The sequence below is a fragment of the Canis lupus genome, chromosome 5 (assembly GCF_011100685.1).
Source record: "Canis lupus familiaris isolate Mischka breed German Shepherd chromosome 5, alternate assembly UU_Cfam_GSD_1.0, whole genome shotgun sequence".
Taxonomy (NCBI): Eukaryota; Metazoa; Chordata; class Mammalia; order Carnivora; family Canidae; genus Canis; species Canis lupus.
Window position 1 is genome coordinate 74,921,809 of NC_049226.1, and position 22,547 is coordinate 74,944,355.

General features: G+C 36.8%; 1 long non-coding RNA gene across 1 annotated transcript; it reads right to left on the reverse strand.

Moving 5' to 3' along the window:
* Positions 1 to 676: 676 nt before the first annotated feature.
* On the reverse strand, positions 677 to 22,007 carry LOC111096127. Its single transcript, XR_005358941.1, has 4 exons — positions 21,885 to 22,007; positions 18,082 to 18,177; positions 16,269 to 16,412; positions 677 to 1,301 (listed from the first exon to the last, which is right to left on the reverse strand). It is a non-coding gene; the product is annotated as an uncharacterized LOC111096127 (long non-coding RNA).
* Positions 22,008 to 22,547: the final 540 nt, after the last annotated feature.

Sequence of the window (22,547 nt, forward strand, 5' to 3'; positions counted from 1 at the left end):
TAAATACATGTAACAAATATCCAAATATTTATGTGGATAAGGTATATATGAAATCCTACCCAAAACTACAATTATTTTTTATTTCCCTAACACCATGTCAGTGCTTCTGAGAATGATAGATTCATGTTTAAGTGGATGAATTTCATTCTGTACACACTCACTACATCTATTCAAGATCCATAACTTTTTTTGAATATCTTTCAGGAAACAAAGATTTGCCTTGATGATTTTTGTTTCAAATTTGTATCTATTTGAAGGATTATGTTTAAATCATAGTAGCATTGTCCACATTCAGTTTTTGTTTGCTGATATAAAGCAGATAATCTGAGCTGATAAGATATTTCACTCTCACTGTGGAAGTGCTAGAGAAGCCCAAAATGTCATCTACAGATACATATTTTCATACAATATTTGTTTTGCATGCTTCTAATGACAGAAAAATACCCCATCATCTATAGTAGTGCATCCCTTGCTTAGAGTGGTACCTGACACGTAGTATATGCTCCATAAATAGAGCTGAATGAATGATTAAGGAGGAACATCTACTCCCCAAGAGTGGATGAAAGGAAGAGGAAGAACATGTAATGAATGTCATTAAGAATGAAGTGGAAAAAAAAAAAAAAACGAATGAGGTGGCAATGACAGAAGGGTCCTGGGGAGCCGAGGGGTAGCTGGGGCACTGGCCATCGGGGATCCTCACTGCCAATCTTGGATTCTTTACAATCCTTGACCTCAAATCAGTCCCTTCCCTCCTCAGAGGCCAGTTTCCTCATCTGTCTCATGAAGGCCAAACTTTAACATGCAAATATTCTATTATTTGTGGTATAATACACCTTACAAATGTGATTCTTTTCAGGATATTTTTGTGTAAGTCTAGCAAACTTCTTTGATTTCTTTTTTCTATTTATTTGCTTTGCTAGTGTGGAATCTTTCTTTTATCTGAAAGTTCTGCTCTGGCGGTAGTGTTCTTGCTAACATAAATATCAGTTATTGATGCCCGGAAGAAATCTTATAGATGATCCTTTCCTATTTACTCTTTTTTTTTTAATAAACATAGGAATGAAACTGATACATAACATGAATTGTCTAAGTTTCACATTGAATTGGTGATAAGGGCAAGAGTCTTGGTTTTCTGATTTGCTGCAAAGAGAGAGCTCTTTCTACTCGTCGATTGCACCAGTTCAACAGAGCTTAGTTTGTTATTTAGGATTTAATTCACATCTTGCTTTCTTCTCATTGCTTGCTTTTGTTTTCTTACTACATGAACAGATAGAAGTCGTCTTCAATTAGCAATTACCAACCTAGAAGAAAGAATAAAAACACATGTGAGGTTATAATTGGTAAACAAACAAAACCAACTTCTTTATAAAGAATAATGCAGCATTCACAGAGAAGATAGTCCCACTGATAAAATTTTAGCATCTGTACTTTAACTACCATCCAAGTGATTTTGAAACGTTCTTAGTGTAGCCACAACAAATTCCTAAATCTTAAATTTGGGGCATCTTACTTTTGAGAATCAGAGACAAAATGTAAATAAATAGAATTTTTTTCACCTTCGTCCAACCACATGAATTTCCCTATGCTGTAGTAATAATAGGATCTGAATCAAAGAAACACATCTATTCCTTTTATTAATTTCATTATACTGTACATTTTTCCCTGGGACTGGAAGCGGATGGCTGTTTCAACATTTAAAATGTTTACCAATGGCAGTTATTTTCATGAATTCACATCTCAACACCATGGGGAATGTTACTTTAGTCTCTAATCGTGAGCTGAATCTGTCAAAAAAAATGATGAGCAGCAGTTGGTAGCAAACATTATTTGCCACACTTGGTGGATCCTTCTATATGCTGCTCTCTGATTGCAAGTGGGGATTCACACAATTCTTGGGGCCAGAAAAAATAACTCAAGTAGAATACCTAACCAGAACTCTCCAACATCTGGGCATCATTTAAAAAGCCATCTTATTGTCCAGCCAGCAGTGATACTGTTAGCACTGGAACAGTTCATTGGTAAGGGACAACTAAAATATCAGGTGTTTTACTCCTGCAGATAAGTTAGGCTTAAAATAAACACTGTGTTTTATTCTTAAATGAAACACATGCCCTGCATTTCTGTTAAACCTCTGTCCAATAGTAAGCTGTTTAATAAAACAACTGATCAATTTGATTAAAAGTGGCTCAGATTAGCATTGCTGTTGTCACACAAAATAAAACATAAGGGTGATTACCAGGTCATAAACATTGACTTTGGTTATAAATCCAAGCACTAAATATTTTGCAGTCACCTGTAATCCTGGGTCACACATCTCTTTCATCATTTCCTCCCCTGTGGTTTTAGCAAGCATCATTCTTTTTGTTCTTGCAACTCCTGTAGCAATGACACTTCAGTACTTCACCTCATAATTATGTGGCTGCATTGTTTGCAAAATAGGGTAGCACCTGAAAGAATCTTGCTAATTCTCTAATCTCATCTCTTTACCTAACTGAAAGTGACCCGAGGCTGCTGAGTGATTTTTACAATATCTATATTAAGTACCTAATGTAGAGCAGAATTGAAATTAGACTCTTAATGTACTGGTGTCTAATCCAGGAATTTGCTATTGTTACGTTGTGGTACGCTTGCCTCTCCAACCAGTCTGCAATGTCTCTTTGTACCATACACAGGAAGGTTAACTGGAAAAAACCTGCAGGTAGGGCAGGCATTTAATAAATACTTTAGTCTGCTTTTCTTGTGCCCTAGAGTATGTTAAGGTTGGAGACAATAGCTGGAAAAGGCTACATCGTAAATTTTATACTTGTTATAAAATTCTCTTGTGACCCACCAGATTTTTAAATAATTAAAATATCTAGAACATAGGGTCATCTTTTGTAATGTTTAACATGACTCATCACAGAGATTCCAAAGTCTATATATTCAAATATGAAGTAGTACTTGATAAAGAGAGACTATTTGGATTATCCTGCTTTAGCAAATTATCATTTAAAAAACTTTTCTCTGTTCACTGAAAACTTTATAAGGACAATTATTGCTGCTGGATATCCACATTTCCAATCAAAGCATTCAGGGATCTTTGGGAAAATGCTAATTATAGAACTAGAGCAGAAAATAGACAAGGTGAGCCTGGTATATCTTGTAGTGCCAAAAAGTAACGAAATTGTGCAAACAAGCAAACAAAAACCTACACTGAATGTCCAAGCAACACGAAATCCAACTGAAGGAATTCCCAGTGGCTAAAGATGGGATGATTTGAGCAATAAAAGAAATAAAGTAGTATTGGATTATAACACAAAGTATAAAATAAGTATAACATCCATAAGTCCATACTGATATTCATAAATGATATTCATAAAGTAAATAAATGAATGGAAGATGAGAGATAAATCTGCCCTGCAGAAAAATTCTAAATATTTTATATAGATAGTCTGCCCCTGAAGAATTGAAGCATAAATCCCTCTCCTTAAACATGGGCTGTACCAGTGACTTCCTTCTAATGAGCACAGTATGGAAAAGGAAAAAAAAAATAGAGCAGGTTTATTGTGGAGAAACCCAACAAACACTTCCTCGGTCTGGTGATGAAGGTTAACAACAACAGTAATAGGTCACATTGATTTATGTACCCTTGATATGATGTGATAAAAATGACACTTTACCCCTGTGTTCTTCCTCCCCCAAACCCATAACCCTAGGCTAATGATAAGAAACATATCAGAACAATCCCAGTAGAGGTACATTTTTCAAAATCCTTGACCCCTACTCTGCACTGTTAAAGTTACCAAAAACAGAGAAAGACTGAGGAACTATCACAAATAAGGGTAGCCTGAAGAGATGAGATTACTAAATGTGATGCATTGTCATGAATAGGATCCAGGAACAGAAAAAGCACAAAAAGGAAAAAGTAAGAAAATCTGAATAAAGCATGGGCTTAAGCTAATAGTAATGTACCAATATCATCATCTAAATGAAATTAATAAATGCACCATGCTAATGTAAAATATTAATAGTAGGGGAAACTGGGCTTAGGGTTTATGACAACACTATACTGTGTTCACAGATTTTTCTCTAAATCTAAAACTTTTTCTAAAATAAAAAGATGATTTAAAATAAATTGGCAAAAAAATAAAATAAAATAAAATAAAATAAATTGGCAAAATACTTGAACACGAGTTACAAAATACGTAACTTGCTGTTAAGTACATGAAAAGATGCTCAACCTCACTAGTCATTAGGGATATGCAATTTAATGCCACAGTGAAATACCACTGCACTTGACAATACCAAAGGATGGTGAGTATTTGTTGCAGCTGGAACTGCACCGTGTTGCTGGATAGGATGAAAAATTATTTAAGAAAATAGTTTGAAGATTTCTTCAAGAATTAAACATAGATTTTGCCTGCAACCCAGCAATTCAAGTCCCAGATATTTATTCTAATGAATGAAAACATGTCACACAGAGACATGAACACAAGTGTTCACAGCAGGCTTTATAAGAGCCCATAAGAGCCCAGTCTTGTAAATTAGTAAGTTTCTTATATACAAATTGTGTTCAATAACAAAATGATTATTACATGATTTTCTAATAATTTTGCCAAATGTCTCCAGAATATCAAAATAAATGTTATATAGACACAAAGATGGCAATTCCATGTTTTATGTAGGTTTATCATGTATTCATTTGTTTAAGGATAACCAACCTACTTTAAAATAATTTCTCCTTACACATTCTCACTCCAATTCTGATCATCTGATCATTCTCAACAACAATGAAATGACTGCCTTCAAATCACAAAAAGATTCTTTTTCAATGCGCTTTTCAGCTCTAGGTAGTTTAAGTCAGACCTACTTCAAAGACAACTGCTTGTGATTTTTCCTTTCTGTGGGATATCTGGCTGACTTTCTAAGTCACAAAATACTCTGCACTAATGGAAAATAGCTAGATGTGTAGCTGTGTTTTTTTGTTTTTGTTTTTGTTTTTTACTTATCTCCTCATGAGTTAGATCCAGTCTTGTTTTTTGTTTCCTTCAATATTATACTCTGAACCAAAATGTAAAATTAATATATTGCATTTAGGTTTTAATGATATATTTACAATTGCAGTTGTTTCTATAGAATAGTAGCCATTTATATAAAAAGCAAAAGTACATAATTATTCAGATATTTTGATTTTGTTAAGGCATCTAAGTAATGATTCTTTCATACCTCAAACCTAAATTAGTTGACTTCAAGATCTATATTTTCAGTAAAACAGAATTACTATTTCAAACCCACTCAGTGACCAATTTTTAACTTAATAAAATGTTCTGTTGAGTTTATTTCTGTCATTTATTTGAAAACACTCAGGTAGCCACTGACAAAAGTAAATGATGAGGCATCTCTATATTTTTCTACTGACACTAATATTTCAGTGGCTAATATTTTGCCTCTGATTTAAGATTCTGGTTATTGGCAATGAAGATAATCCATGATACCTGCTTCTTATAGAAAACTGTTCCTAGAAGATATATTACTTTATTATTGAGATATTATTTATTGCATATTTCAAACTTTAAATTGTTTGGAGACAAGAATTACTTTTTAAAATATTCTTTAGGTTCAAATTCTCCCACCTTATCCTGCAAAGTAGTGTGAGTAAATCACTCCTCAGCAGCATAGCAAAGAGAAAACGAAGGTCAGAAGGGACGTATTCAAGTTATTTGCTGGGATACTTGGAGACTCTGCCACAGTTAAGAGGCAGTCACACATGTGAGGACAGTTTTTAAATGAGCAGCTTTCTTACCAACGTAATTTGCAGAATTGGGAGGGCAGAGTTTGTGCAGGAACAATAATGTAGTCTCTAAATGTCAGTGCTGAAGCAGAGAAAAGCGTGTGAGTCCACATTCATATTCACACCTTCCTTTCCCCCCCAAATCAGGGACTAGCGCCACTCTCCTTCCATCTGAGCAAGCTATTCATCTAGGATGTGTTTTCAATACTTAACTATTTTCTCTGAGCCTAGTTAGTCACCAGGCAATGCCAATTTAACCTCCAAATATCTCTAGGAAACCATACACGGATAGACTGTCATCCATCTCCTAGTTCATATTGCACATTACCACAAACATCTCTGAATTTCCTGCCCTGGAGGCATAATTGTCTTCTTATAATGGAAACCAGATCATCTGATCCACCTACTTCAAACAGCACTGACTGCTCACTTGCTCAAAGATAAAGAACACTTTTTATCAAGATCTGTGCAGACTTTTGTGCTTTGCCCATAATATCAGTCTTAGTCTCCCCCTTTTCTGTTTTCACCAGGCACACAGGGCTTCTCTCAGTTACATGTCTAGGCCTTGCTCCCTCCTGCCACAGGGCCTTTGCACAAACTGATCCTCCACCTGAAATGCCCTTGTCACTCAAACACCTTTCACATACCCATATCTGTACAGATGTCAGTTCTTCAGAGAAGTGACTCACAGTTCCCTAGAGCAGATGAGAGGTTCTGTTTACATATCCTTTATAAAACCAAAATACATTTTTCATTGCTATCCATTTAATAATGCATCGAACACATGGATATTTGGCTCAACATTTTGTTCTGAACACTAAATATAGTGAAGCAAATATTTTTCAGTGGATGAACAAATATTGATAAAGTGCCTACTTTGTTCCTGGCCAGTGATCTGGCTCTTATGGAAGTAACAGCAAGGTCTGGAGAGACAGATTGTTAATATATAATAAATAAATGTCAGGAAGTGTGTAGGAATACTATGTTATTAGTTCTATGGATAAAAAGGAAGCATATTACAACAGAGGGGATAGAGTGACAGGGGGATGTGCTGTAGTTTTATGTCCTCTGGTCAGAGACCGTGTCTTTGAGGATGAGGCATTGGAGAAGAGAATTAAGTTAACTGAGATGCAAGACACTCTGATTCCTGGCTGCATCTTGTTGGGTCTTGAGGCATCTTGTGCTAGAACTTTGAATTTTATTCTGAGTGAGATGAGAAGTTATCGGAGAGTTATGAGCAGGGTGTGATGTGGTCTGACTCAGTAAATAAAGTGCTGTGTCCTGAATAAATAATAAAGCCTCACTTTGGTTCTGTGGAGTATAGACTTTATTATGGAAAAGGTAGAAGCACATAGATTAGTTACCAGGTTACGACAAATGTGCAGAAGAGAGATGTTCAGAGTCTGGGTATGTTTTAAAGGGAGAGCTTTCAGGATATGCTGGAGAAGCAGATAGGATTGGTAAAAGAGAAGGGATCAAGATGACCCCAAGATTTTAGTCTGAACGACTCTAGAAGCATTGCCACTTCCTGAGAGAGGAGAGCTAGGAAGCAGGGAGGTAGGTTTGAGGTGGGTAGGTTTGGAGGGAGAATCAAAAATTAGTCATTGTTTTAAGAAAACCCAGTTTTCTTTATGGGTGAAAGGAGCTCAACATAGCAAATAACTTACAGCATTAGAAACTCATGAACCAGAAGTCATGCTCAAGGGATTTTACATTACAATATTGACATTATGCTCTGAAGAAATTATGAAATATTTATATAGTGGTAATTAATTTTTAAGTCTTTTTTTTTGGAATTAGCTTATAAGGCCAATACAGGGCCTGATACGAATTCCTCTAGATGATGTAAAGCCTCTGGTTTTAAGTAACAAACACAATGTTTAATTCACTAACTGTGGCTATGTTGACTTATTGTAACTAGATGATGTTTTGTTGAGTGTAACACCATGCTATACCTTACTAAATCATCATGATAATTCCATTGTGACACTGATAATCTATGAGGGAAGAGATAAAGAGTTTACATGTAGACAGGTTGAATTTGAAATACTTGAAGATATACTAACAGATATTTCCAATTATAACCCTCTTAATGTATGAGCAAGCAGAGGCCTGTTTCAGTCTGGCCTGTAAATTTTTAAAAATCACTTAAATATTTATAAGCATAGGCATGCCCTCATATGTCTTTGGGGTTTGAATTCATAATATTGTTGTAATTGGGAAAAACTCGGGCTGAGAAATAAATTTAAATTTATCTACAGTCAATATTGCGCCTGCTACCTTGCAGAAGTTAATAACATATTTACAAAAAAAAAAAACAAAAACAAAAACAAAACACTTCATCAACTCAAGAGGTTGATTTTTCCCAAATAGATCCACCAAGGATGAGCTCATAATTCAGTATTATAAAAGAGAAAAAGTCATATTAGTAATAATTGTCAGGAAGAATATATATAATCAGAACACAAGAATTACAGATTGTGGAACTATTGGAAACAAAGTATATATAAATGTCTAAGAGTGGTTCAAAACACAAGAAAGGAACTGTACAAAACCGAAGACGAAGATAAAATCTTGACAGAAGCTGGAGCAGAAAGGTATCTGCTTATCTCTAAAGGTACAGGATAATAATTACACTAGACTGTTTTTCAGAAACTATGAGAGCAAGAAGAGAGTAGAGTGAAATATTTTAACTGTTGAAAGAAAAACAAAACACATCAACCTAGAATTCTATATCCAGTGAAATCACCCTTCAAGAGTGAGAGATAAAAAACTTCCTTAGGCAAACTAAAACAGAGAATGCAATGCCATCAAACATGCCCTACAAGAAATGCTGAAAGAAAGGAGAAATGCATATCTGCAAAAAGAAAGGGAAAGAATTGGAAAAAGAATGATGTAAAACAAGTTCTAGTCATATTCTTAATTGGTCTAATAGATCAGTATGGACAAGTGACATGAATGCCAGCAATCTTATGGAGCATGGGAGGAGGAATGGGGAATAATCCTTTATAAGATATCTGCACTACCCATGAAACAGTATAGTGTTATTTGAGACTGTTCTTAAATTAGTTTTAAATGTATATTATGAACTTTAGGGCAACCACTAAAAGGATGTTTAAAAGATAAAGAACATTCAAAAAGATGAACTTCAATCTCATTGTTAGTGTATAGAAATGCCACTGACTTCTGGGCATTGATTTTTTTATCCTGCCACACTGCCAAATTGCTGTATGAGGTCTAGCAATCTTGGGGTGGAGTCCTTTGGGTTTTCTGTGTACAGAATCATGTCATCTGCAAAGAGGGAGACTTTGACTTCTTCTTTGCCAATTTGAATGCCTTTTATTACTTTTTGTTGTCTGATTGCTGAGGCCAGGACTTCCAGTACTATGTTGAATAGCAGTGGTGAGTGGACATCCCTGTCTTGTTCCTGATCTTAGGGGAAAGGCTCCCAGTGCTTCCCCATTGAGAATGATATTTGCTGTGGGCTTTTCGTAGATGGCTTTTAAGATGTTGAGGAATGTTCCCTCTATCCCTACACTCTGAAGAGTTTTGATCAGGAATGGATGCTGTATTTTGTCAAATGCTTTCTCTGCATCTATTGAGAGGATCATATGGTTCTTGTTTTTCCTCTTGCTGATATGATGAATCACATTGATTGTTTTACGAGTGTTGAACCAGCCTTGCATACCGGGGATAAATACTACTTGGTCATGGTGAATAATCTTCTTAATGTATCGTTGTATCCTATTGGCTAGTATCTTGTTGAGAATTTTTGCATCCATGTTCATCAGAGATAATGGTCTATAATTCCTCTTGTTGGGTCTTTGTCTGGTTTTGGAATTAAGGTGATGCTGGCCTCATAGAATGAGTTTGGAAGTACTCCATCTCTTTCTATCTTTCCGAATAGCTTTAGTAGAATAGATATGGTTTCTTCTTTAAACGTTTGATAGAATTCCCCAGGGAAGCCATCTGGCCCTGGACTTTTGTGTCTCGGGAGGTTTTTGATGACTGCTTCAGTTTCCTCCCTGGTTAATGGCCTGTTGAGGTTTTCTATTTCTTCCAGTTCCAGTTTTGGTAGTTTGTGGTTTTCCAGAAATGCATCCATTTCTTCTAGATTGCCTAATTTATTGGCATATAACTGCTCATAATATGTTTTTAAAATCATTTGTATTTCCTTGGTGTTGGTAGTGATCTCTCCTTTCTCATTCATGATTTTATTAATTTGAGTCTTCTCTTTTTTTTTTTAATAAGGCTGGCTAATGGTTTATCTATCTTATTAATTCTTTCAAAGAAACAACTCCTGGTTTTGTTGATCTGTTCCACAGTTTTTCTGGTCTCTATTTCATTGAGTTCTGTTAGAATCTTTATTAACTCTCTTCTTCTGCTGGGTGTTGGATCTATTTGCTGTTTTTTCTCTAGCTCCTTTAGGTGTAAGGTTACCTTTTGTATTTGAGTTCTTAAGGAGTCAATCCCATTTACAATTGTACCCAAAAGCATAAAATACCTGGGAATAAACCTAACCAAAGAGGTAAAGGATCTATACCTTAAAAACTACAGAACACGTCTGAAAGCAATTGAGGAAAACACAAAGAGATGGAAAAATATTACATGCTCACGGATTGGAAGAAATGTCAATGCTACCCAGGGCAATTTACACAAAATTTAATGTAATCCTTATCAAAATACCATGGATTGGGGATCCCTGGGTGGCTCAGCAGTTTGGCGCCTGCCTTTGGCCCAGGGCACGATCCTGGAGTCCCGGGATCGAGTCCCGTGTCGGGCTCCCGGCATGGAGCCTGCTTCTCCCTCCTCCTGTGTCTCTGCCTGTATCTCTCTCTCTCTATGTCTATCATAAATAAATAAATAAATAAATAAATAAATAAATAAATCTTAAAAAAAAATGCCATGGATTTTCTTCAGAGAGCTGGAAGAAATTATTTTAAGATTTGTGTGGAATCAGAAAAGACCCCGAATAGCCAGGGGAATTTTAAAAAAGAAAACCATAGCTGGGGGCATCACAATGCCAGATTCCAGGTTGTACTACAAAGCTCTGGTCATCAAGACAGTGTGGTACTGGCACAAAAACAGACACATAGATCAATGGAACAGAATAGAGAATCTAGAAGTGGACCCTCAACCTTATGGTCAGCTAATATTCGACAAAGCAGGAAAGACTATCCACTAGAATAAAGACATCTCTTCAATAAATGGTGCTGAGAAAATTGGACAGCCACATGCAGAAGAATGAAACTAGACCACTCTCTTGCACCAGACACAAAGATTAACTCAAAATGGATGAAAGATCTAAATGTGAGACAAGATTCCATCAAAATCCTAGAGGAGAACACAGGCAACACCCTTTTTGAACTTGGCCACAGCAACTTCTTGCAAGATACATCTATGAAGGCAAGAGAAACAGAAGCAAAAATGAACTATTGGGACTTCATCAAGATAAAAAGCTTCTGCACAGCAAAAGAAATAGTCAACAAAACTAAAAGGCAACCTACAGAATGGGAGAAGATATTTGCAAATGACGTATCAGATAAAGGGCTAGTTTCCAAGATCTGTAAAGAACTTATTAAATTCAACAGCAAAGAAACAAACAATCCAATCATGAAATGGGGAAAAGACATGAACAAACAGGAATTTCACCAAAGAAGACATAGACATGGCCAACAAGCACATGAGGAAATGCTCCCCATCACTTGCCATCAGAGAAATACAAATCAAAACCACAATGAGATACCACCTCACACCAGTGAGAATGGGGAAAATTAACAAGGCAGGAAACCACAAATATTGGAGAGGACGTGGAGAAAGGGGAACCCTCTTGCACTGTTGGTGGGAATGTGAACTGGTGCAGCCACTCTGGAAAACTGTGTGGAGGGTCCTCAAAGAGTCTAAAATAGAGCTACTCTAGGACCCAGCAATTGCACTGCTGGGGATTTACCCCAAAGATACAGATCCAGTGAAACACCAGGACACCTGCACCCCGATGTTTCTAGCAGCAATGTCCACAATAGCCAAACTGTGGAAGGAGCCTCGGTGTCCATCGAAAGATGAATGGATAAAGAAGATGTGGTCTATGTATACAATGGAATATTACTCAGCCATTAGAAACGACAAATACCCACCATTTGCTTCAACGTGGATGGAACTGAAGGGTATTAAGCTGAGTGAAATAAGTCAATCGGAGAAGGACAAACATTATATGGTCTCAATCATTTGGGGAATATAAAAAATAGTGAAAGAGAATAAAGGGGAAAGGAGAAAAAATGAGTGGGAAATATCAGAAAGGGAGACAGAACATGAGAGACTCAACTCTGGGAAACGAACTAGGGGTGGTGGAAGGGAGGTGGGCGGGGGTTGGGGGTGACTGGGTGACGGGCACTGAGGGGGGCACTTGAGAGGGTAAGCACTGGGTATTATTCTATACGTTGGCAAATTGAACACCAATAAAAAATAAATTTATTTAAAAAGAAAAGATGAACTTAGAAATGAAATTTCTAAATTTTTTAAAGTTCTAAAAAAATTTTTTTTAGTATAGTTGACAATGTTACAAGAGTTTCTGGTGTACAGTATCGTGATGCAACCACTCTGTATTATGCTACACTCACCACAAGTAGCTACCATCTGTCACCATATGTCATTATTACAATACTGTATTGACTGTATTCCCTCTCCTGTACCTTCTATTTCCATGATTCATTCATTCCATAACTGGAAGTCTCTATTTCCCACTCCTCTCTACCCATTGTGCCCGTCCCTTCTACCCCTTACTTTCTGGCACGCACCAGTTTGTTTTCTGTATTTATAGGTATGATATTGTCTTTTTTTTTGTTTGTTTATTCATTTGATTTGTTTTCTGGATTCCATATATACCTGAAACCATATGGTATTTGTCTTTCTCTGACTTATTTTATGTAGTGTAATAGCCTCTAGTTCTATGAACATTGTCACAAACGGCAAGATCTCATTCTTTGTTATGGCTGCATAATATTTGAGGGTGTGTGTGTGTGTGTGTGTGTGTGTGTGTGACATCTCCTTTATCCATTCAGCTATGTATGGACACTTGGATAGCTATTGTAAATAATGCTGCATTGAATATAAGAAGGCACATATCTTTTTGAATTAGTGGGGATTTAAAAGATTTTTTACTTATTTATTCATGAGAGACACAGGGAGAGAGACCGAGACATATGCAGTGGAAGAAGACATATGCAGTGGAAGAAGACATATGCAGGGAGCTCTATTCCAGGACCCTGGGATCACGGCCTGAGCCCACGGCAGATGCTCAACCACTGAGCGACCCAGGTGCCCCTGAGTGTTTTTGTTTTCATTGAGTAAATATCCAGTAGTGGAATTTGAAAAAATATATTGTAAGCTATCATTGAAATTAAAAATTAAATGGATGAGTTGAAAATAATTGATAAAAACAGAAATAGTGCTAGTGCTAAAAAGTCTGGAGAAATTATGCAAGTATAGTCTAGAGATTTAGAGAGTTGGAAAACATGAGTTGAAAAACAGAATATTGGCAATAGCAGTGTCCAGGCTTTATGCCTGAGGAATACTACACAACCTGTAGTTTAGTATGTGATGATATGTAGGCCACAAGAATGGTAACAGGTGGTTCTTGGGGGAACTTCTATATACAAAACAAGGCAAAAAGACAAGGTTAAGTGAGCTAAGCAGATCAGTGGAGGGTCATAAACAGAGCCTGGCACACTTTGATGATGCCGCAATTTGGACTGACCTAGGATAAAATCGCTGAATTGAAAATTATGATATGAACTTATAGTAGTAACTGCTCATTCACATATTTGGCAAAAATGGTGAAGTGCAAAATATTTGAAAAACATATGTAAGCCCATGTTACAGTAAAGTTTGGAAAAATAACACCTGTATCATGATGGCATTATGGTGAGTTCAGCTATATTATGTCTAAAGTATTTTAATCTCCCCATTCTAGGATTCCATGAGCAGGAATATAAGATTATTAAAATGAGCCATTCCTAATATAGATGAAGGCATAAGGATTTATCTTACGAATGAAGAAATTTTACTACATAAGTGATCACAAAGAGCAGACCAGAATAACATGAACATATCAATAGGAATATTGATTTTTATAGATTAATACTTTATTACCAGCATTAAATATTTTAAAGTGTTTTTCAAGGGCTTAAATTTGTATTAAGGGTATTAGTGCAGCTAATACTATTAAAGAGAGAAATGAAGTATGTGAAAATTTAAACATTCTGCTCCATTGTGCTGTGAGAGACAAGAGGTAAGATGAACCCATGCATTAACTGCATTCTCTGGACCCTTTTGCCACAATATGCTTCTGGTGGAGTTATGTTTGCTAATTTGTTATTGTTCACTTCCAAGTATATCTGATCATTGTTCACTTTTAATCATATCTGAAAATTTTGAAAAAAATTATATTTCTCTCAGTAGTATCAGGAACTTGAAACACACCCTAGAGCAAACTTTTAATTTAACTAGTTCATCCTTTCTATGTACAGCATTACATTTGTGCTTGGTGATTAAGGTGTGTGTTCACCTGACACATTGCTGATTTCAAACAGATGTTTTCTCTATCACATATTTACAAAGATACTCCTTTTTAAAAATCTCTGATTGTTTTAATGTAACCTCCATCATATAACAGACTCCCAGGAGATATTAATGGAAAAGATTAAGAAAAATGTTTTGTTTATAATTATTAAGTATTCTAGTGTGTGGGTATCTGAGTTCCATTACTGAGCTTCATGTTCCATTACAATAGATAAAAAATCTAATATATGGGTGAGGAATGTACACTATAAGTAGTAATGCACAGGGCATCTCTGAAATGCACAATCTATGAAAATACCCTTCCTAAAACCAAGTTGGAAGGACCCTGAAATCTAGAAGTAGTGTGTAACACAGCATGAAGGAAGATAGTAGATGGTGGGGCATGGCAGATTATTTGGGGGAAGAGATACATTTTGGCAAAATATTTTGTTCTGAAATTGCTTTTGACATTAAAAAGTGAGACTATACCACCAATTACTACTAGAGAAAATAGTGTGAACTTAAGACAGACTTTTTTACAATTTATTTAAATCTATAAATGCATGTAGGCCTTCTCAAAATAATCCCATCATTATAAATGACCAATTAAACTCACGTTCAAAGGATCGACTCAGGCCCATGGTTGACTCTAAAGTGAGTAGGCAATGATTTATTTTATTTTTTTTTATTTTTTATTTATTTATATATTTTTTTGGCAATGATTTTTTTAAAATCTAGAACCACCTTGTACAAATTATTATTTTTTTTTCTTAATGGACTGGTCAAAACCAGTACAAAAGATGAGTCAATAAATAAAGACAAATACAATATTGTTAACAGATTTGGGTAAATATTTTAAAGGAATTAATAATCTATGTCCCTGTGAACATAGATAATCATTATTGACCACAGATTTATGTTAAATAAATAAATACAAGACATGTGGTTTTAATATGTACGACTCAATTAGTCAAATCAACTCATTGTAGCCTCTGAGTAAAAGAAAAGCAGGCCTGAGTAAAAGAAATCATGCTCCATGATATAAAAATTGTAAGAAAAGGGGAGTGGCCTAAGTCACATACCTTTGGTTTCATCGTGTTCTCTGCCTTCCTACCCACAGATTTATATTTAAATAGACGGTGGTAATTGTGGGAAGGAGTCACTAAACCCAGCAGTCTGCAAACCCCTGAGTAGGTCACAAACTTTGTTGTTTTTTTAACCTGTTCCTTAAGCTTGTCAACCCTAAAGAACAATTTGTAAAGGTTTCAATGGCATGGTAAGATAAAACTAACAGCCCTGTCATGAATTGGAAATCAATAAAGCATTAAAAATGCAAATACATTCTTGTTAATATGATATAATTGTGAAGAACTTTTAAGCATTCAATTACCATTTAACACAAAAGCCTGTAACGATTTAATTAGGAATCCTTCACCTAATTGAGGTCAAGATTGTTAGCAGTGGATGTCTAATTAGCTTGCTTATAGCAGCTATCTTTTTTGAAAACTCCCTGGATAAAAATCCTTCCTTAAAAGATATCTGCTTCCCACCACCCTTCCAACACACACACACACACACACACACACACACACACACACACACTGCATATAAAAGCTATTAGAATCCAAATAAAGTCTGTACCTGAGTAGTAGTAGTATAGCACCATCAAATTTCTGGGTTTGACAATATGTTATATCTATATATTATCACGGGTGAAGCTGTGTGATGGGTACTCAGGAACTCTCAGTAACCACCTTTGCAACTTTTGCATGTTACACAATTTCAAAATAGTTAACAATGCATCTAGATGTTTCAGAATTACTAGAGCATTTGGATGGGGTACTTTTCCTTCAGAGGTTATAGGGATTATTTAAGGTAATAATTGGTTCCATGAAATAAGGCCAAATTTATAGGACATTTGATATATAGTTTAAGTAAATACCAGTTTAGTCTGTTCAAAATGAAGACCTCAAGTCACACAGGAGCACTTCAAAAAGTTGTTGGAGAAGATTTCCCTGACATTAGACTTCCCTCATTTGTTCTTGACTAGATCATGGGCTTTCAACATCCAGGTATAAAACCTCAACTGGAAATAAAATCCAAAATAAAGTCATCAAATTAATCTCCTATGCCTAAGGGAATAAATAGCCCATTTTATGTTCTTAAAGATTAAGTCTTTATAATTATTTTAATGGAAAATATATAAAAAGAAACAGTATTTTATAACAGGCAAACAAGAACCAAGACAGATTTATTGTTGTCAAGTCTCCAGTAGCAGCAATGACCAAATTATGTCCCATGAAGCTCCAATGCTGTTAGGTAGGTCAGAAAAAAAAAAGAGGGTAGTAGCCAAATAAATTATATAATTATTCATGTATAACAATGCTTCCATGTTTATAGATCTAAGAATTTTTTTTCTTTATACTCAGCACATACTGAGCAAAATTTGGCTTTGGAATTCTTTTCAAAATTTCCAATTAACTTTTAAAATCAGCATTCTACTGAACACCTGTTGGGAATGACTAGTACAGAGTCAAAGTATGCTTCCTAATTAAGTCTAGCATCAACATCCCACATTGAAAATGTGTATCACACCTTAGCTTGAGTTGGTCATTTTAAAAACAAGGAATTACTACTTCCTTTCATGACTCCAGGGTTTTTACAACTTTTATTAGTCACCTCACCTCACTTTGTTAAAAAAATAAATGGTCTTTAGAATTGTATCTTAAAAAAAAAACACAGATGAGGGGTGCCTGGGTGGCTCCGTCAGTTAAGTGTCTGCCTTCAGCTCAGGTCATGATCCAGGGTCCTGGGATCGAGCCCCTTGTATGTCCTCGGGCTCCCTCCTTAGCGGGGATGGGGGGATAGGAGAGGGAGTCTGCTTCTTCCTGTCCCTCTACCCCTCCCCTAGCTCATGCATGTGCTTGCTCTCTCTCTCTCAAATCTTTTTAAAAAGCACAGATGAAGCATCTATTTTTATCTTGGTTATAAATCACGAGCTTCCAGATCTGCATGACTAGCAGCATGCTTATCTGTCCAACATGAACGGTTTCCCTTGTGTGCTCAGCACCCTGGATCTGCACTGTCCCCTTTCAGTTCTTTGAACATGCCAAGTGCTTCCATGCCTCCAGGCTTCGCTGTTCCCTGCACCTAGACTTCTTGCCTCTAATCTATAGGGTACTGCTTTTTTTTTTTAATCATCTATTCATTCATAATTTAAATGTCACTTCAAATGACATTTGAAGATCTGAGACACTATGATACTATTTACTTTAAAAAGGGAAGTTCTCTTGATAGTCTATGGGGATTTTCACACTAGAGAAGAAAATTTGTGTGAAATCTTGCCAGTCTGGATATGCAGCTTGTGTCCAGTGAACATCCTGCACTCATCACTGCTACAGTGGAATTAGGTCATTGAGTCATCCCAGAGAAGTGGGTCATTGAGGGGAAGAGTTAATGTTGTCAAAGGGTCCTTATGTCCTCCTCTCTGGTCCTGTGTGCATAGGTGAAGAGCTCAGACTGGGGAAATGGATCAGCAGAACTGTGTTAAAAGCTGTAGTATTTGGGTATTCGCATCTAGATCATTACTTGTACAATCTGTTACATTAGAATTGTATGTCTTTTTTATTTTCGTATTTTACCCATTTTACACTCCCAATTACCAGCTCCTGCTTGAATGTATTGCAAGCTTTGCCAGTGGGCATTTTACCCATCCCATGCCTGTAGTGGTAACCACGTCATTCTCTTATACGTACCTTTTCTAAGATTCCAGTTAGTGGCACTGCTTTCATACTTGTAAGGCCACAGAGTTGGGAAGAATGGTTTAAGAGAGGGAGAATGTTGGGATTTTGCTAAAGAAATAAAAATAAAATATCCTTGTGAATGAATTATGTTATTCATTCACCAAATACTTGTTAGTAGCTATTATCGCTGTTGAATGAAGCTATGCCAGGAGCTATGTGGGGAACTTTTAACAAACATAAATATTTAGCTCTGCTATCCTTTGGTAGAAAATTGTAGTCCCTTGATAAATCAGGTGATTTATCAACCAGTCCCACCTCTTGGCCTCTCCAACTGTTTTTCAAAACTCTCAATCAGCAGCAACTACATGGATCATATATTTTTAGACATAAAGATAAAAAGGAGCAGTACTCTGCATTACATATTTTTAAATAACATTTACCTATTGACCTTGCCATTTTTATGAATATATTTAAAATTAGTTTCTCCTTCTCTTCAACTTCATTTTTAACTTGACTGTAAACAGGCAATTGATAGAAAACTAAAGTATGAGTAAGAATGTAGAAATAAGACATTAGTCAAAATATAGAGCTATAGAAATCTACTTAGTAAATGAAAAAAAAAAATGTTGCTCCGTACAAAACAGCCCTTAAAACTGCCTGAATGAGTTACTGAAAGGCTTGTTCACAGTCATAAAAATAGCATTTTTATACAATGCCAAAGTTACAGTAAGAAAAGAAGCAAATATCTTCCCAGCACATTCGAGACTGCCCCTTCTAAGTCAGCTGCTTTTTTGCTCAGCAATTATGTGGTAAACACTTTCCTTAGGGATTTTTCTGTTTCTTCCAATAAAGACGGTAGGTCTATTATGTAAAATGTGAACAGTGAACTAGAATCAGAAACAGGGAAGTAAAAGGCCTTTCTGTGCCATAAAAAAATCATTTAGTTTCAAATTAGAGTCATTCCAATGAATTTTGGCCTAAAACTGTCAACATAACTGATGTTACAATTGTAGATGCTTCTGACAAGAAGTGAGAAAAAATCAGGAGCCAGCTCTTTGGTTTTCTGAAGACAACCTTTTTGCACAGTTTGCCAATATTAGGTTAAAAACAAAACAAGAAAAAAAAAAACCTCATCCGTTTTGATTAAATTCATATTTTAGCAGATATTTATTTCTTTGCATTAACAAAATATGCCAAATACATTTTTAAAGAGGCAAATTGGTGATTTCTTCCACTACATTCATATGCCTTGTTGAAATGTTTTCTGATATTTCTACATGGTCTACTTCACTAAAAAAGCGAAGTAGAGACATATTATTTTATGTTATTAATATACCTTAAAAGTCACAAAATAGTGATTTTCAGAAGCAGTATATTTTCTTTTTATATTTTAATTTACATGGAATAATTGCTAATTTGATTTTTATGTTGTTCCAGCAACCAATTTTAGTGACTAGGTGGCTTATTCTTTTATCTACCCATTTTTCCTAAGTCTTTTGAAATAAGAGTAAAAAATGATACGATGATTTAACTGCATAACAACTTTATACTACTCCTTTTTTCCCCCCCTTTGGAAGTTTTTATCACTATATACCACTTTCCCAATTACATTTTAGAGAGTTAGAGGATGTTTGGCAAACCTTGACATTCTCTTTGTATCTCTTAATCAAAGACACATTCAAGTGGGTAGTAAGGCTAAAAGGACATAGTTGTCTGGGAAAGGCAGGAAGGTAAATAGCTTTCCCCAGACAACTGGGGAAGACAGTTATTACTGCCAGACCTTTCAAATGTTTCTTTGTATCTTGGTCCCTAAGAGCTGTTTCTCCTGAAGGCTGTATTTGGAGTGGAAAGGATGCAGAGATTGTTGACGACCACCATTCTTCTCAAAGGCAAAGGGCCTGCTTTCTTTCAGAGCACTCTAGGCGTTTCCATACCATATCTACCAGTCTGTAGCACAACTTGGCTGCAGTGTTTGCAGAACACAGCATGGCAGCCCTTAAGCAACTGCAGATAACTTAAAATTAAGAGGGAAGTAAGGAGAAGAGAGAGAAATGAATTGAGAGGAGCCACTCAAATGGCTAAAGTCTAAGAATTGGACGGGGTTGGGAGAGTCAGAGACAATCCCTGGTTCTAGTCACTACAGAATATTTTGAGAATGTGGGTGCCCAGTGTTCAATTTGAAGTTGTGTTGGTTTTTACCTTATGTGGCCCATTCTGCTTCCCCCAAATCCTAATTCTTCAAGTAAGACTATTACATACATAATTGATGTGAGGTCTAGTTGTATTGTAGTGATTGTGGGGAAATAGAGAAATTTTTCCAAGTTGGTGCCATGCGGAGTGGAAGCTAGTGTACCCAGGACAGTGAAATCCTCTAAACGTATCAGGCATGACTGGTGAGCCAGAGGTGACCAAGACAGTCATTGCCACTCAGGAAGTAGCACACATCTTGGGAAGCATTTTGGATATACATAAAGATTGGGTTTTATGTGTTAAGCCAGTTTTTCTGGCAGGAACGCACCAGCTGGCATTTAGATTACAGAGGAAGTGGTTAACAGAAGAGTGGTTTACATGATAAAACGGGGCCATCAAAATTGAGACGAGAGTCTCTGTGGTTGCTGGCAGCCCAGAATATAGAACAGAAGGGATTTGGATAGAAGCCTATTCTGAGGAATGGCGGCCAAGAAGCAGTGACTCACTCCATCATCTGGTGAAGACACTGATATGTCAGCAGAGTCTACTGTGAAAGAGAGGCAGAGATGGGGGTACAGGGAGAGGATGTGGGGTCCAGGGAGAGAGCTGCTGGGTCAGCTTTGTTGTCATGGCCCCCTCACAGTGCCTGGTAATTCACAGGGCTTTGCAGATCACCCTATTCACCCACACACACCTCCCATGCTCACAGTCCCTGCCAGGCCCTTCCAGCAGCCTTCCCATAGGGATGGCTCTACCATCCTTGCAGGGGCTGGATTGTGCGATGAGCGATGGAACTGGCCTCTTGGCATGAGGTCACCACTGCCCTTTCCTTGTATCAGGGCACCTCGTGCCTTCTCCTGCTGCTCTGCCTCCTTTCCATGGGGGGTGTCAGGAAGGCAGCAGTTAGAGAACATTCTTAGTGGCCCCTGGGCCTGAGGACTGGTGAAGCTTGTCCTGCCATCCTCCTAGGATTGCACTCTGACAGCTAGACATACTCATGCTGAGATGTGCCAGTTCCAGTATTTTCTCCTCTGCTCCAGGCATTGAAAGTCTGGCTTATCACCTGTCACTGACCTAAGGAATTGGGGTCACCCATGCTTTGGAGCATGTCTCAGAGCTTCTTCAAACCCCAGATAGCATCAGTGTAGGAAGATCTGGCTGGGGAAGGTGAGTCCCTGTGCAGCTCTATCTCCTCCACCAGGCAGTGGCCCTGCCATCTCAATTACAGGCTACAGTAACAAAATGGCACTGAGCCCCATTTCAAATCTGTGGACAGTTAAAATATGGAACACTTTGAAAGACACTATGTTTCTTGCCATTTTCAGAGTACTTAAACATATTGACGTAAATGTAATCCTGCCTCATCAGAATGGCTGGGCTTTAACCAACCTGGCTTCATGGAAATAACCATCTTGTTCCTATTTAATGTCCAGTGTAAAGTCTCCCAGACACAGTAATTGGAACATTTAATAAGAATAATGGTATCATAATTATTCTCGCTGGGAATTGTGGTCTTCAACTAGAAATGCAGTTTTACTTTACAGCATTTTCTTAATTGCAAGATCTGATTTTTGCTTGTAGGCCCCCCATGGGCAATGGAACATTCTCTTGTATCTGCTACTTACCTGACTACTGGGAACTTTTGTCCTCTCCCCTGTCCCAAGGGGATGAGGGAGCAAGCACTATTGCATTTCTTTCTTAGCCAGTAGTACCTGGCCTATATCTTGTATTCAAATATCATTCTTTCTAAAATGGAAAAGATAAACAAATTAATGGAATTGATTTCTACCCTTAATAAGAGAATTCCAAGTTTTGTTAGGATAAACTTTTAGGCAAATTCAGACTTGGAGAGAAACTTTAGCATTATATTCACATGTAAGTTATCCTCTGACACTCAGATCCGTTTATCTTCTGGTTAAGGAACGCAGAGTCAATCAATCCAAAGGATACAATGTCAGAGTTCTTCAGTTTTTGTTCTCAAGTCAATCATATTTATTATATATCCATTTTTTAATAAAACTTATTTTTAGAACAATTTTAGAAATAGGGAAAAATTGAGGTGCTTGGGTGACCCAGTAAGTTAAGCGTCAGACTCTTGGTCTTGGCTCAGGTCATGATCTCAGGGCTGTGAGGTCGAGCTCTGCATTGGGTTCCACACCCAGCATGGAGCCTGCTTAAGATTCTCTCTCTCTCCCTCTCTCTCTCTGCCCCTCCCTGCCCCTGTGTCTCTGTTAAAAAAATAGAGAAAGAGAGACAGAGAAATTGTGCAAATAATACAAAGAGTGTCC